The sequence below is a fragment of the Colobus angolensis genome, unplaced genomic scaffold (genome assembly GCF_000951035.1).
Source record: "Colobus angolensis palliatus isolate OR3802 unplaced genomic scaffold, Cang.pa_1.0 Scaffold129, whole genome shotgun sequence".
Lineage (NCBI taxonomy): Eukaryota > Metazoa > Chordata > Mammalia > Primates > Cercopithecidae > Colobus > Colobus angolensis.
In genome coordinates, this window is record NW_012114141.1 from 453,343 (window position 1) to 470,622 (window position 17,280).

The following is a 17,280-nucleotide window of genomic DNA, read 5'->3' on the forward strand; positions in this document are numbered from 1 at the left end:
TAATATATATTTGGATTTTTCTCATCTATTTGTCCTAAGTGATACTGATTTTCCATCAGTAGTAGCAATACAAAGCTCCAGTGTTTAGGTATATTTAATATGTCAATTTAAAGAAAAAACAACATCTAAATATAAGTAATAGTGATATTTGAAAGATTGATGTGTGGGAAGCACATATTTTGTTTTAGATGTGATGCTAGAAATTCTTAAAACAATGTCAATGCTTGAATAATATGATTTGTAATTTCCTCTAAAATTTCTCAATATTCATTTTGTGCCATAGACAACTGAATTTTTAAAATATTGATCCCAGAACATGACAATGTTTTTCTTGCACAGTAAAGAAAAGCTTATTGTTTCAATTTTGAAGGATTTTTAGCAATGTTTTATACTAGATGAACTACCTAGAAAAATTGTAGAATTTTTTTTCCTTTATAAACAGTCCTCCACTCCAAGGTAAAATAACTTTTACCCGTAGTCCTACGTAAAATTCAAAAATCGACCTAGAACAATTATTCTAACAGTATATTTAAATATATTTTCTAAAGTTTCCATACTGAAGTTAACCTCAAGGAAGAACTTCCTTGTATCTTTGTACCTCATACCTTTGTACCTTTTATCTGGTACCTTGTACCAAAAGCATCTAATGCAAATTTATTCATTTCTCCAATAAATATTTATTCAGTACCTACTATATGCCTAGCATCGGACACCTAGGATGTATCAGTGAACAAAATAGACATGATTTTATGAAGCTTGCCTTTGTAGAACTAATTGGAAAAGATAAACAATAAATAATATATAATAAGTAGTAAAAAGAAGTAATAGTTGCTTTGAAATAAGAAAGATTGGAAGGCAGGAGGGCGTTGAGATTAGGGTTGTCTGTGCAGGCTTCACTGAAGGTGACGTTAGGACAAAGACTTGAAGAGTCTTTCGCCAGTAAGAGTAGGCAGAGGAAAGTACAAGCACAGTCCCAAGGGAGAAGTTCAAAGAATATCAAGGAGGCTTGAATAGTTGTCATGCAGGGTATAAAGGAGTGGAATGGTGGGAGGTGAAGTGTCAGGAAGGAGATAGAATAACAATGATCTATCTTATCTTTTAAAAGAATCACCCCGTCAGCTGGTTGCCAGGAGAGAAATAAGAATGAAAGCTAGGGGACAAGATAGAAGGATATTATAATACTACAGGCAAGAGATGAGAGTAACTTGGACCAAGGTGGAGGTAGAGAAAAGTGGTCATATTCTGGATATATTTTATAGATAAACAATTTCTGGATGAATTGGATATAAAGTGTGTAAGAACAAGAGGATAATGCAGGATGGACTATCGGGGGATGAACCACTGTCACTGTAGCACGGGGATAAATTCACACCAGGTATTTGGCTGTTGAGCAGCCAGATTTTAATGGAATTGTCTAAGCTCAAAAAGGTTAATTTAAGAGGAAAAATATGTAAAGTGTGTGGGCCTTGCCTCTATGACCAGGTAGATCCGAATTACGACCACCACTTCTTGCTGGAATCTTGCATAATGTTGACTTTTGAAGGTGTTCGTGTATGTGTGTATTTGTATAAACATAGAATCTTGTTAATTTTCATCTCTAAAATCCATCACTAATGGCTTAATTGAAATGCAACTCTGTGTTCTGCTAGTAAACAGTCCTGATGTGTATGAAGTATGTATAAACAGTGATGTGTATGAAGGTATCTCAAGAACAAATGATGCATAATCCAACCAATGTTTCCCCATCCTCTTGTGAAGAGTTGTCACTTCTGATTTATTCTAGCTTAGTATCATCAACATTTGTTAAGCAATGTCCCATTGGGGTCTTTGCTCCTTGATTTGTTGTTTTTTTTAAAGTAATCATATGCTGATGAGGTTGGGTTGCAGATAAAAGATAGTAACTAAACTGCACCAATAAACTATCAGTTTGGGTGATTCAGCAGAGGCACACATTTTATTTGACAAGTATTTACTAACCCTCGGCCATGTGCCAAGAACTGGGATCATAATGGTATAAAGATACTGTCCCTACCTCAAGATGCAGTATTTCAGGTGAATGATGATAAGGTCTGTTCTAGAGTTGTGACGTTAATAGTGAATGAGGAAGAAAGAGATGGGTTTCAAAAATGTATTATTTGTGTACATAGAAAACAAAGATATTCTATATAATTTCTTGAAAAATACACCATTTCTCAAGAAACATACCATTAACCAAACTTCAGCAAAAGTGTTTGCTATGGTTTGCTGTGTCCCCACCCAAATCTCATCTTGAAGTGCATCTCCCAATATTCCCACATGTCATGGGAGGAACTCGGTGGGAGGTGATTGAGTTATGGGGTCAGGTCTTTCCTGCACTGTTCTCGTGATAATGAATGAGTTTCACGTGATCTGATGGTTTTAAAAACAGGAGTTTCCCTGCACAAGCTCTCTCTTTGCCTGCTGCCATTCATATAAGATGTGACTTGATCCTCCTCACCTTCCATCATGATTGTGCGGCCTCCCCTGCCATGTGGAAACTTAAGTCCAATAAACCTCTTTCTTTTGTAAATTGCCCAGTCTCAAGTATGTCTTTATCAGCAGTATGAAAGCAAACTAAGACAGTATTCAAAGATGTGATGTAGATCATCAAGAAATAAGTTAAAATAAGAGTTCAAGAATACAATGTGTGAACTCAACAGTTTCCCTTCTAAATATTCATCCAACAGAAAGAAATATAACCACACAATGACTTATACAACATTGTTCAGAGCAACTTTCTTTGCAGCAGCTCAAACGAGAAATAATTTAAATGGCCTTCAACTTGAGAATGGATGAACAAATGGTGGTATATTCATACAATTGGGCAACACTCAGCAATAAAAAGAAAAAATCTAATGCTTATAATATCATGGAAAAATTTCATACAATTGTTTGACTGATGGGAGTCAAATATTAAAAGGTACATACAGTATGATCCTGTTTACATGAACCAAAAATAAACAAAACTAAGCTAAGGTATTATGAATTAGGGAGACAGTTTCTTGGTTGATAAAAATGTTCTATATCTTGATTATAGTATTGATTACATGAGTATATACATTTGCCAAAACTCATTGAACTGTGCTCTTAAAATCTGTGCCTTTTATTATAGATAAATTAGACTCTCAATAAAAACAGAGCAGTGAGGGGAATAAAATTTGAGGATTGAGCAATCAGAAAATTACATTAAATAAATTTAGACTCTAAGTAATACAATGCTATAGTGGTTTATTCTAGACAATAGGGATACTACTGCCATATATATGACTTATCATATTAGGGTATTTTAAATTGTTTCATCGGTTTCTTTCTCCCTCATTGAAATATGAGCTCTTTGGAGGAAGGAGTTTTGTGAAGAGGTCAGATATGCTCTTTGTGAAGAGCAGAATGCATGTCACAAGGTATTTTTTTAGAATCTGTCAGGTCCTCAGCCTAGGAAAATCATACAAGTTACCAGACTGGTATCCTGCAAAGTTTGCTTTCAAACTGTTCTATATGTCTTGCCCCATCTGGATCTGCTCCATGTTTAATTATCGCATTTTTTTTTATTAGTTTCTCATTTGTTTCTATTACAAATCCAACTTAAAAAGCATACTTTCCTACATTTCAGTCCCAATTCAACACCTTTTCTTATGATATAATTAAGGACCTAGATTGGAATTAAGTATTCTGAAGCATAACAGCCATTGTCGTAAAAATATAGGAATTCTCTACTGAATTTGATTCACTCTGCTCTATTTTGCAGGTTTTTTTGCATTATGGGTTATTGTGTTTAGGCCATAAAACGTTTCACATCGTGCTGTGCTAGCAGCTATATCTTATTTGTTCATTACTGCTTTTCTTCAACAAATACAAGTGAAATAAGGCGAAAGGCTACCACTGTAGGTGAGCCCATGAGACTGGCTGCCCATGAGTAGCCATGAATTACTGTGTCTACCTGGCTTACCATAGTCTTGCTTCACTCTTGAATATATGTACATTGAAGTCATGTATGCAGTGAGGCAGCTTTTCATTACTGGCAAGGCTAAAGAAACTTTGGAATAAATGGCTCATTTTTACAATGCAAAGTCTGTTTTCATACCAGAACACATTTTAGGTTATTTGGTGTCTTTGGTTGGGCATAAAAGCAATTGAGAACTGGCTGAAAGGGTTTGATGGTGTTTTATTTAAAGTGATAATCCTCTGAGACATTATTCTTCTCTCAAACAGTACCTGTCTCTGAGACCAAAGTTGTTTTGTTTTTTGTTTTGTTTTGTTTTTAGAGTCAGGTCTTACTGTCACCCAGGATGGAGTGCAGTAATGCAATCACAGAGGCTCACTGCAGCCTCAGATTCCTGGCTTCAAGTGATCCTCTCACCTCAGCCTACCAAAATGTTGGTATTACAGACATAAGCCACTGTGCCTGACCTGAGACTGAAGTTTTAAATGCATCTTTTTTGAATCCCATAAGAGGATTTCTGAGGATAATTCAAATTTGTCCCTTTGAAGATGAGATATAATACATGTAATAACTTCAAGACAGAGCAATCTCCAAAGAATAGGGAAGATCAGGAATTAACAGTGAGAAAAACAAACAAACAAACAAAAACTTAGGCTGTCTGTGAAGACACAGAGCTCATTGGATTCTGGTAAGAAAAAGACATTCTGGTTGGGCCCAGGGGCTCATGCCTGTAATCTCAACATTTTGACAGGCTGAGGCAGGAGGACTGCTTGAGACGCGGAGTTTGAGGGCAACCTGGGCAATATAGTGAGACCCCATCTTTACAAAAAAAATTTTTTTAATTAACCAGGCATAGTGGCACGTGCCTGTGGGCCCAGCTACTCAGGAGGCTGAGGTGGATTGCTTGAGCCTGGTGGGTGGAGGGGATACAGTGAGCCAAATTGCACCACTGCACTCCAGCCTGGGCAACACAGTGAGACTCTGTTTCAAAAAACAAAAAAACAAAAAAAAGAAAAAGACATCCAGAAGTCCTGATGTTTTAGAATATATAGTACATCTATGTGTCTACATTTACAGAGTGAGGGGTGCTCTTAAGAGCTCAACAAATGGTCCTATTGAAGGAAGACAGTGTTTATGATGGGGTTTAGGTAAGAATGTTAGCTTAAAGAGCAAGTGACATAAATTTCTTCATTTATTTAACCTTTCTAAATTCTGAGTGACCTGGTACAAGGAAGTTCATCCAAAAGGGGGCCTATAAAGACCCAAGGGCATACAGAATATAAATGCTGCTTGGAAATTTTTCTAAGAATGTGGAAAATTACTTCCAACTCTATCTTGCTGTTTTCCTTTTATTCTGACCTGTGTGGTACGAGAGAACGGGTGAAAAGGAGCCTTATTAAAGCTCTGAGGTGGGGAGGCAACTCAGAATGTTCAGAAATCACTGAACAGAGTTAGAAGACCTGATCTTGTCTCCTGGCCCTTATCTGTACAGAAAAAAATAAGGCTTTTATAAATTTCCTTTCAGCCCATTCTAACTTTCTTTAACTCTGGCTCAAATCTTTTTCAGTTTGAAATGATCCTCAACCCTTCTCTTTTCCAATCTCTCCAACTGTCTTCATGTGGAATAGGTTGGATCATTTGTGTTGCTCTTCACCAAAAGATGGTTACTGACAGAAGTTACCACTTTTTTTTTTTTTAACAGAGTCTCATTCTGTCACCCAGGCTGGAGTGTGCAGTGGTGTGATATCGACTCACTGCAAGCTCTGCCTCCCAAGTTCAAGTGATTTCCCTGCCTCAGCTTCCTGAATACCTGGGATTACAGGCACACCACCACGCCCAGCTAATTTTTGTATTTTTAGTAGAGACGGGGTTTTACCATGTTGGTCAGGCTGGTCTTGAACTCCTGACCTCATGATCTACCCACCTCATTCCTGCAAAGTGCTGGGATTACAGGCCTGAGCTACAGCACCCGGCCAGAAGTTACGACTTTTTAATTTGCTGCTCTGAGGCTCACTTTAAGGATTTGCTGCAAAAAGTGCTCATACAGACCCCATTTCTCACTATTACTTGCATTTGGAAAATTCACTACTATGACATCAAAAGCTGCTAAGGAATCTCCCAATAGATCCCTTGTGGGGCTCCGAAGCTCCTTGGTCCTTCAAAGGGTCCTGCTTTGGCAAAATCAATCAACTCATTTCTACTCCATTGATGGTAGAAGTTCAAGTATCACATTTTATGAGAATATGACTAGAGGTCCCCCTTGAGTAGTTCCTCTAAGACTTCAAGATTCCGTGCTGCTGTGAGGAATGTTCAGGAATATCAAGCCCATTTTGCTTCCTGCTCCCCAATTTGCTGTCCACCCCAAGCCTCCATCCAAAGGTACTCCCCTGATCCAAGGTACTCCAGCAGCAAGCAGAAGGACACTTTTTATCCTTCTCTAGTTTGTCTGACTTTCCTCGTTCAGATTCATACAAAACAATAGAGATCCCAACTAACTTTTCTTCTGAAGGCGCTCATATGCTTAATCTGATTTCGCTTATACAATTTGCTGATTTTCCTGTGAGAGAAGTCTACACAGGCTTACTTGCTTAAATATGAATAAAACTGAGACCCAGAAACATTAAAAGACCGATAGACCCCTGACTGGTCTTAATCTCTGCAGTCCCACCCTCTTTCCCTCCATACTCAACGGAAGGATAAGGCTAGGCACTAGGTCATGCTGTATTTTCAATGGTTGCTGATGTCCCATAAAAAATTCCACTTGATTATATACTCAGGAGTCCCCTGGTAAGCTGGGGAGGGATAGTTAGAGATGGATAGTTCTTTTTTAATCTTTGAGTTCTGTATTTCTTTTTAAGCCACATTCTTGCCCAATTCCTGTGTAATTAGATAACAAGAAAGGTATCAGAGGTCAAGTTTCATCTTGATAACTGGGTTTTGATTCGTAGGATCATGGAATCACTGTTAGATGGGGTTTCTCAAACCTTTCGTTTGATAAATAAAGTACTACAGACTAGAAAGTTGAAATGACTTGTTCAACTCATTAGCTTTTAGATTTTCTGTCTTCTAGATCAGTGTTTTTATTTCCTGAGTGTTAAAGATTGTTAGTTTCTGTCTTCTGCCCTCTGAATCAAGAAACAAGCCCTCATTCATTCATTCATTTAACAAGAATTCATTGTAATCTCTGTGCTGGGTGTTAAAGGAACTGCAAAGAATTATGAAATATTGGTTGTACCCAAATCTTACAATCTGGTTACAAGTTTTAATGTGCACACTAGTAGCTCCATTTTTTTTTTCATTTAAATAAGATAAGAAACATCTGGCTTGCCACACTTAATATTAGACTGAAAGCAATATTGTTTTTATGTATGGTCGTTCAAACTCTGCAGCATATGCTTTTCTTTAAATATTTTGCAATGTGGGTGATGAAAGCAACTTGGCCTTCATACCTAACCTTTAAGGAGAGGGTGGTTGCTATGTGACTTCACAACTCCAGTTATTTTTGCATTCATTAGAGGTTGCCTCAGAGATGCTCTAAAGCTCATCCTCCATCATTTGCTTTCAGTAAGGTTTTTAATTACCACACGCTCAGTGAAAATGAAAGTTCTGACCCTGTCTATATTCAGAACATATGGCACATTTCAATCCCATCAACTTGTGGTGATGGGATGTGACAATCTCCAAGAGGCTGATCTCTGAACTGTAATGTTGCCAAGCTTGTGCCTTGCTGGCGTTTCTATCATGGAAGGCTCAAGAGCGTTGCAGTCGGTGTCAAATACAGGGGACCTTGGGCAATTTGCTAACCTTTCCACACATTCATTCAGTGAAAATTACCCAGCAATCTGTAAAACTACATCCTGCAAGCTTGCAATGAGGATTGAATAGTATGTGAAGCACCTAGCACAATGCATGGCACATAGTATACTTTCAATAAATATTAGTTTCCTTCCTCTTTTCCCTGCATAAAAAAAACTTGTGATAAGAAGTTAAGTGTACAGGCCGGGCACAGTGGCTCATGCCTGTAATCCCAGCACTTCGGGAGGCTGAGGCAGGCAGATCACGAGGTCAGGAGATTGAGACCAGCCTGGCTAAGACGGTGAAACCCCGTCTCTACTGAAAATACAAAAAGTTAGCCAGGTGTGGTGGCACGTGCCTGTAGTCCCAGCTACTTGGGAGGCTGAAGCAGGAGAATCACTTGAACCCAGGAGGCAGAGGTTGCAGGTGAGCCAAGATCGCACCACTGCACTCCAGCCTGGGCGACAGAGTGAGATTCCATCTAAAGAAAAAAATAAAGGAAAGAAGTGTACATTGCCACTTATTTCTGCCTCCTTGCTGAGAAATAAGGAAAGTACTTAAAAAAAAAAAAAGTTTAAATATATGAAACAGGAATACTTCCCAAATGGTCTCTTAGGCATATGGATTATTCTGTGGCTGCAAGAGTGAGACAATGACCTGGATATATATACTTTTATGCAAGCTAAGTACCAGCTGACTCTGTAAAATTGTGTCTGGGCATTTGGTTCCCTGTACAGGTACAAAAGCCAGTCAACTTTCCAAAGCAGACAAGGGCATCCACTTTGAGAGCTAAATAGCAAACTTACGATCAGATTCTCTTCTCCATGTTAAATTAATGAAATCTGAATTATGTATGGATATGAAATTGGGGTGAATGTGAAAGGAGAAAAAGGAGAAAATGGTTATTTTCTAACCCTTGTTCATTCATTGCTTTGGAAAGTGGTTCATTTGAGTGAAGGCTAGGGTTAGTCAGTCTATGCTAATCTGAGAATAAGGAAAACTGACTTAGGGAACACATACAAATTTCTCTTTGGGGTTTTTTGACAGAGAAGCAAATTTCAAATCCTATAAAAGTAGTCTGGTCTCAAAATGACCAAATAGTTTTGTTGTAAGCTGAAGATTTAAAAATCTATGTAATTTATTTTCAAACTTGAAAAAAAGTTTTATTGTACACAGTTGGCCCTTGCATTAGCTTTATTGCCTTTTACTCTGGTTTGTGAATCCAGTTGCACTAAATTTACCAAATATAGGAACTAATTATTTTCTCTACCTTGGTTATTAGGAGTATATGTAAGCAGTCTCTCCAGATTATTGAAGTGTTTACCAAATCCTTCTTACTTCCTGGAAGTGGTATTTAACATTACACTGCTACTGGTAATTAGGAATAGACAGTCCCTTGAAGAATTATTCGGGGTGGATTTTATCAAGTTTTCCTATAGTTCAAAGGAGTTTATCAAATATAAATGGGAGGCATAAGGACCCCTGAGGAGGCTCAGAGGTCTGGGAAGCAGGAAAGGATTTGGACAGCATAAGAACACAAAAAGTAAGATGATTTGATTTGTGGGCTTAAGAATAAATGAGTAAACTGCAGTTATACATGTGGAAATTTACATTGTAGTACACAGCTATGTTCCTCCTTCCTAATACACCCTCATTTCCTTTTGTGAAATGAATTACTCCCCAGTTTGTGTAGTCTTGATGGGAGAAAAATTCCATGTGCTCTCATCTACAGTGGAAACCAGCCCATCACACCCTTTCTATCCTCTTCCTGACATAGCTGTGGCAGCCAAACAGTCTGAAAAAATATTTTCTGCAGGCCTTTCATCTTGAATGAATAATGAAGGCTGGAAGGAATATGTGGAAGTCACACACTGCAGCAGCGACATCGGCAGAATGGACAGCATCTGTCCAGACTTCTCACTATAAGGAGATTGCTAGCTTCCTGTTTTTTAGCCTTTCAGGGGTCCGTCCAGTTGCCAAACTCATTCCCCCCACCTTCTGTGGATTCTCTAAATTCCTGGTATTCTCTAACAAATGCCCTTTTCTGTAAGTTAACCAAAGCTAGTTTTTATTGCTTGCAACCAAGACATTCTAACTTATCTAGGCCTTCATTTTAAGCTTGCCTCAAAATATGTTACACTTTTTCAATTAATACATTGGATTATCAGTGGAGAATTCTTAAAATGAAAGGGGCTCTGGAGATCCTGTAAGCCAGCCTCCTGCTTCTTCTGCAGTTCTCTGGGGCAAATATGAGACACGTGTTGATTGCCCTGTAAAATGTGGGAACATTGTGGTATAAATGAGTTGTGAGTTGGCAAGATATGTCTTCCCCAAAAAAATGGAAAGAAAGGGAACACAGTTCCCTTGAGACCTCTGTTGTTCTTGTTGATGGATTGAGTTGATGTTGGACAGGCATGAGAATGATGTGGCAAGAAGTATCATTTTAAACCTGTCCAATATAGTATTCTTCACCCTCAACTGCTCACTAGAACTGGTTATTTCTAGTTACTGTCTGCACTTGTTTCTTCAGCTGTACAGTGGAGATGAATACTCACCACCTCATAGAAATATTGAGAAATTTAAATGAGATGAGTGTGTGTTTCTGGGATCAAAACCTAACAAAATACTGAAAGTTATTTTTAAGAACAGAAATTGTTATGATATGCATTATAATGGGAAATTTCTGGATACCAGAACCTCTATGAGAAAGAGATGTTTGTAATAATTACAAATGCAAAATAAATAAAGCAAGCATTATTTGCATAGTATGTGTTGCATATAGAAATGCAGCACTCAGGTACCCCTGCAAAAGGCTTGTTGCCCAGCTGCTGAGAATGCTGGCAACCCCTGCAAGGATTGCCTCAGCTGCAGAGAGCCCCCTCACCAAAGATCATGTCCTTCTGTGAGCAGCCACATTTATTGGCTGTTGGATCAAGGTGTGATAAATGTCTTGGCCATTTCAGCCCACTGTCAGACAGCTCTGTCAGGCCATGATAGCTCCAAAACTTCCCAAGAGATTAGGCAAGGCTGTCACTGGGCCGTCATCACAGCACAACTTCTCCTACTGCCAACCTTGCTTGTTTCTCTTTCCTCCCACAAATGTTAGTCCGAAGGGCATTCCTCAGTGAATATCCTGAATGCTAGACTCAGATTCTGCTTCCAGAGGAACACAGTCTACAACACCTTGTACTGGGCATTTTATATTGGATTGTTTTAGGAAAATTCTGAGATAGACCTATTATTTTTTGCATTGTAACAAATGAGGGAATTGAGACTCAGGGACGTAAGCAACTTGTCTAAGGAAACATATGAAAACATATGAAGTGACAACACTGGGATTCAAATGTAGTTTGGCTTGATTCCAAAAGCCAACTCTTTCCAGAAATTATTAATATATCTCTTCTTAGTCTGAAAGAACAATTTTCTTTGATCTGCGCTTTGGGCAGGGTCAAAGCTATACTTTCTACGTCATTGTTTAGGTTTGTTCAGATGAGATTTCCTTTTGCCTTTATTCCTTGGCATTCTTCTCTACTCCCTGAGTTAATGCCTATTGTTTTAGCCTAAAAATAGCAAGTGTCAGCTTTTACACATTTTCAAAAATTTCAATGTAATTATTTAAAAATAGGCTCCGAAATTTTGTTTTCTCTCTGTTGGCAACCGTGGTTGCTATGGAGTTCAAGTAATAGATTGTGATGTTTAACACTGAATTAATTACTACTTCTCACTCCTAGGGAACATCTAATTATACATATTCATGCCCAGCAGGATTTGGTTTTAAGGAAACTGTGTGTGCATATGTGTGTGTGTGTGTGTGTCTGTGTGTGTGTCAGTGTCAGTGTGGGTGTCCCTTTACTGTAAAAGGCATACTGGGGAAGGGTCTTGGTTTGTGATCTTCCATAAGACTTATTTGTCCTCCTTAATTACATTTTCTCCTACTAGGTCTGGCCTATATTGAGATCAAATTGTTCCCTTATTCATCCAAATGGCTTTTCCTTTTACATGCTAATGGTGGCCTCTTTTATTTTGAACAATATGTTGAGGTAAAGCAGAGTGATTTCCTCTATTTCCTCCCTCAGTTTTGATCACATGTATCATGAGTAGTGAAGTGTATTACTGGGTGTATACTTTTGGAATTGTATATCTTTTGGAATCACATGCCCTCTTGAGTCTGAATCCTGGTTTGTTTGTTTTTGTTTGTTTGTTTGTTTTGAGATGGAGTCTTGCTCTCTTGCCCAGGCTGGAGTGCAGTGGCGCAATCTCGGCTCACTGCAACCTCCATCTCCTGGGTTCAAGTGATTCTTCTGCCTCAGCCTCCCAAGTAGCTGGGATTACAGGTGCCCACCACCTTGCCCGGCTAATTTTTGTGTTTTTAGTAGAGATGGGGTTTTACCATGTTGGCCAGGCTGGTCTCAAACTCCTGACCTCCTAATCTGCCTGCCTCGACCTCCCAAAGTGCTGGGATTACAGGCATGAGCCACTACACCCAGCCTGAATCCTGGTTTTACCACTTACTTAATTTATGACAGGTCATGTCAGGCTTCAATCTCAATAACTTCATAAAATGGGGATGATATTATCTACTACATGAAATTGTCATAAAGATTAAATCAGGTTTTAAACAAAAACATTGTGCTTCTTGTTTCTCAAACTTTAATATGCAAGATAGAGATCTTGCTAAAATATAGATTCTGATTCAACAGGTTAGGCATAGAGTCTAAGGTTTTCATTTCTAACAGACTCCCATTTGATGTTGATGCTGCTGGTCCATGGACCACACTCTGAGTAGTGAGAATTGAAATAATGCTGGGCACATGCATGAGGTCAATGCGTTTGCAGCTGTTTCTGTTGGCCCTTAATTAGTCTTTATCCTAAACCTTTTGAACAGAAGAGCACAAAAATTCACACCCATTAGTGACATGGAGAAACTAAGGCACGGACAAGCAGATCCTATGACGTTAAGATGACTCCACTGGATGTCTCTGCTGTGTATTGTAGCCTTACCCTGTGAAGCTTCTATTTTCCCTGTATGGGCTGTTGCAACTCCTGCTGCTCCTAATGGGAGTTACCCAAGCATGTATTGAGGAAAGAGCATAAATCCTGTGGTGTTTTTTATATACTCAACTAATAAAGCAATTTTGTGTTTTACTAAAAATAAGCCAATTTCTTGACACTGACAGTAAGGCATTGAAAAATTTACACCTGTTGATTGACTCATCCAGATGATCATTGAAAAATTGGATTTAGGGTGTTCCTTTGAAAATTGAGCTGTGGCTCAAAAGCTTATGAGACCTAAGTGGTTGAAATTGCACAAAGCCACAAGGTGCACTTTTTAAAGACTGAAATGCAGCCCCTTGCTTAAGAGATCCCAAGATTCTTACAAAACAAGAGTTGGCAACCTTTCAGATGTGAGTAGGCAGTATTTCTTTTATTTATACTCTTTTCATTTAGGAGAGGTGGTAAAATGTTGCTTATTCAAGAAGGCTAGGAAAAGACTTTTGTGTATCCCTTTTCAGTCATTGAAGAGAATGCTTCTCTCTGTAACTTCTGCCATGAACATCAGTAACATAATTTTATGTTCCATGGGCCCCAGGAATTTCTGTGTTGTTCTGGCTTGTACTTTTTAATCATTTTTCTCTTGCTGGCCTTTGCCACTCTATCTTTTTGGATCTTGGACCAAGACTAATATGTACCTACCATTCTTTTTTCCTCAGGCTTTCCTTCATTCACATCTCCATAGGACAGGGTGGAAAAGCAATGATCACCAAAGCCCTCCAGTGGCTGTCTTGGCCCAACATGTTTTGACTCCTTGCTAACATCTCTGACCTCCTGTCCCACTATTCACCCCTCATTTACTGCACTTGAGCCACATAGACTTCCTTGCTGTTTCTTGAATATAACAGGTATATTCCTGCTTTAAGGCCTTTGGTTGCTTCCTTTGCCTAGAACTCTCCCTGCTCCCAACCTCTCCATAGCAGCCCTGATAACCCCCTCCTCTCCTTTAAGCCTTACTTTCGCAATGAAGCCTTCCCTGACTATTCATTTAATATTGCAAATTGCACATCATGGCTACGCTCTCATTCCCATACTCCAAATTCTCCCAGCCCTGCTTTGCTTTCTCTTTTATCCATAGTGCTTGTGATCTTTCCACATGTAGTGAACTACAGTATTTGCACCTCCTCTTCCTTTCTCAACATTGCTGATTTGTGCTGAAAATGTCCTTTATGCCCACATTAGGCAAATATAAGTCTTCAGAAACAGCAGAAATACTTCTTCCTAAAGAAAAGTTAAAGCTGTTCTATGTCTTAATTTTGATAGTAGCTATACAAGTATACATATTTGTCAAAACTATCAAAATATACACTTTAAGTGGGTACAGTTTACTGTATGTAAAATATACCCCAATAAAGTTGGTTTTTAAAAAGAAGGTATAATCGTAGACCCTTGGGTCATGGTGTAGGTATGGGGTAGGCTGATATTATAGGGTAGTAGTAGAAGTTGGCATTTAGGAAGGTATATTTTTTCCAGGGAAATAGTGTGGACAAAGAGGTCAGTAAAAAAATATAAAATGCAAATCACTCCCTCTGGCTTTGAGTGACTAGAGAAAATCCCTGGGTGTTAAGCTCATTTGCTTTGTCCTTGTTGGTTCTTCTCTTACTTGTAGGTACCGTTAGAAACTGGAAGATTTCCGGTCAGTTTAGTTGTATCTTATTCTAAAGTGAGTTGATTCCATTTCAATCCTAAAAGGGGTGGGAATTAGAATCGAACTCAGAAAACTGCAATTTTTATCTGAGAAGAAAACTGCTCATATTTCCTGTTTGAAAAACAAGCTAGGAGAAGCAAATGATTGATCTCTTCTCATGTTAATAAATACCCCCAAAAGTTTCCATTTTAAACTTTTCCAAATGAGTCAGGCAAGTCTGTGCTGGGAGAAAACACAGTCAAGGAAAGTAGCAACAATAAAAAGAAGATGTAAAACTAAATTCCATTGCCTATGAAACACTCCCCATGATAGCATGGAAGGCTTGAGAAAAACTCATCAGTACCTGAGTATCAGTGTTAGCCCTGGACATATTAAAATCTATTGTCCTAAACTCGGAAAAATCTTTAAAATGCTCATAGAAGCACGTATAATTAAGTAGCTATAATTATAGTGGGTTTTAGGATCTTTTTCCACACTCCAAGTATTCTATATATAACAGTGAGAGAAATCTAACACAGCTGACTCCATCTTGCCTCTAACCTCAGAGCTAACTGCCTTTGCTCACCCCTGCACATAGGCCAAGCTAACTATGGGAGGAACTTAGTTTATAATTCAACTTTAAAGCAAGGATAATAGTCCCTTCCCAAAACCAACTCCTGAGGAGATAAGGAGGGTATACACACAAGTAGCAATGTTATGCTAAAGATTTATGGGAACATTGTGAACTAACCAAGGACAAAGAAGTTCTGCAAAATCTCTGGACTTCTGCTGATACCCAGATGTCTGCGGTCACCAGTTGCCTCCTGATCACAACCCTTTGTTTGTTCCCCTTTCCCCAGTATAAAAAGAAGCTTGAGAGTCATGTCTTTTCAGATGGTTCTTTATGGACTTATGTCCACCATCTTCTTGGTTTGCTGGCTCTCTGGAATAAAGTCACCTTCTTTGTTCCAACACCTGTCTCTTGACTTACTGGCTGCCAGGTGGCAAGTGGCACAAGCTTGGACTGATATATATATATATATATATATAGGCAGGTTCTGGAATCTTCCCATACTGGAAGAGATGGCAGGCTCCTTGTAAAGTACTCCATGACATACTAAAACTTCCATTGCTCTAAATGTCATCAAGAGGATGTATCTCCCTGTATCCTGCTCCCTCGCACTAGAATTTAGCTAGCAAATATGAATCTTGTGTGTGAATGTGAGAGGTCAGATTTATTTCAGGTGCTCTTAGATGTCTCCCTAAAGTTAACCCCATTTTCAATTCTTATCCAAAGAATTTTTTTCCCGTCTTCTCAAGTAAAAAGTATTTGAGAATGCTGCTTTCATTTTCACTTTATTTATATCAGTTTTCCGATTTTATGATCTCAGAGCCTAATTCCTCATATCATTCTTTAAAATGTCTAATAATTCTTTCTGATTTGCATGCTAAATAATACTTCCTTCTAATCCTTCACATTTTATGGATATTTTTAGATTGCTACCACATCCACGTCTACCACCTGCTGTTGCTCCCTACTGGTTCTGCCCAGCTAAACTATACGCGTTTAATTCTTCCAGTCTTCCTTTATCCACCAGACCCACCAGTCTCTTAAAATGGTGTTGGGCTCCTTTAGAACTCTTCTTGATTGTTGATGCCCTGTGACCCTGCAGGTCATCTCTCTGAGATGGCATTTTAAGGCAATCTTAAAATTACATTTCAATAATTTTTGCTTCCATTAAAAATAAGCAATACAGAAAGAGTCTTGTGGTAGGGATTACTGATGTTTGTCAAGTATTTCTAGTTTTCTCCCTTCTGTATACACAGTAGGGATGCATTTCCTGGGCCCTTATGATTGGCAGGGGCTTGTGACTGGCGAGTCATGAGTAATGAATCACTTCCAGACCATGAAATACCCTCTAGAGTGCTGTTTTCTCTCTAGAATGGTGACTGCCAATGTTCGAGATAGTGGCTGTTCTGTTAGCCTTGTTTCTTGAGTTGCTACAATTAAGAGAAACTCTTAATGCCAAGCTCTACTGTCCATATAACAAGAACAAGGAATATGGTCTTGTCATTTTAAGCCTCTGAGACTGGGGAGCTGTTTGTTATTGGAGAATTACCTAAGTTGTCCTAACTGATACAACTCTAGCAAATACCCTTAGATGCCCCCATGTACATAGATGCCTATGTTACACTCAGCAGTCTGTTATAATACGGTTTTGAATATGTGAACATGGCAAATCTCTACCGCATCCTATACCATATAAAACTGATGCCTCTGCCTAGACGCTTGCCATGTGTCAGTCAGAGAGAAATCAGTCCAGAAGAGGTAACACATTTTGAACCTCTTGTCAAAGACACAGAGACCCAAGATACAGAAAAACTAGGTATCCCCCAAATCTTCAACACAAAAATTTCAAAATCATGTCTGGTGTAATTAAGCATATTGGATCTTGGACTCAAATACTGTGACAGCAGCAGGAATAAATATGTGTTCTGGGACTTCTCCTTCCCAGAACCCAATGCTTCATAGCACACAAATTACTTCTTCAGCTGGCTGCCATTTGATATTTCTATTTAAAAATGAAATCAATGAACTTATTTTTCCCCTGGAAAAATGGTTAACATGTTTCTCTCAGACTTAGATAAAATGGAATGTTTTAGATAAGCTACTTTTAAAAGATTTTGAATGTAACTTAATATCATCTTGGTTCATATTTTAAATGTGTGTATGTATACATATGTGTGTATACATGCACACAATATAGAAAAATATATTTTAAATATATATTTTAAATAAATACATTAAAATACATTTTTAAAATACATATTTTTCTATATTGTATGT

The 17,280-nt window shown here is 38.4% G+C and overlaps 1 protein-coding gene across 4 annotated transcripts in view; it reads left to right on the top strand.

Moving 5' to 3' along the window:
• Positions 1–17,280, top strand: part of CPNE4 (copine IV) — a 510,039-nt gene that overhangs the window by 208,161 nt on the left and 284,598 nt on the right. The gene's annotated exons all lie outside the window — the stretch shown is intronic.